Below are 248 nucleotides of genomic sequence, written 5' to 3' on the forward strand. Positions count from 1 at the left end.
CTGGCGGTGGGGCGAAGGATGAATAACTGGCGGTGGGGCGAAGGATGAATAACTGGCGGTGGGGCGAAGGATGAATAACTGGCGGTGGGGCGAAGGATGAATAACTGGAGGAGTTGCTAAAACGTCTGTCCTTTAAACGGTTTGTAATGGACTTGGGGCTCATCTACGACGCACTTCAACTCGCCCTACTGTCTGAGTGCTTAGCGTACAGAAACGTACCACCTGTTGCTTATGCAGACAAACTGATC

Source organism: Coregonus clupeaformis, unplaced genomic scaffold, assembly GCF_020615455.1.
Source record: "Coregonus clupeaformis isolate EN_2021a unplaced genomic scaffold, ASM2061545v1 scaf0301, whole genome shotgun sequence".
Taxonomy (NCBI): Eukaryota; Metazoa; Chordata; class Actinopteri; order Salmoniformes; family Salmonidae; genus Coregonus; species Coregonus clupeaformis.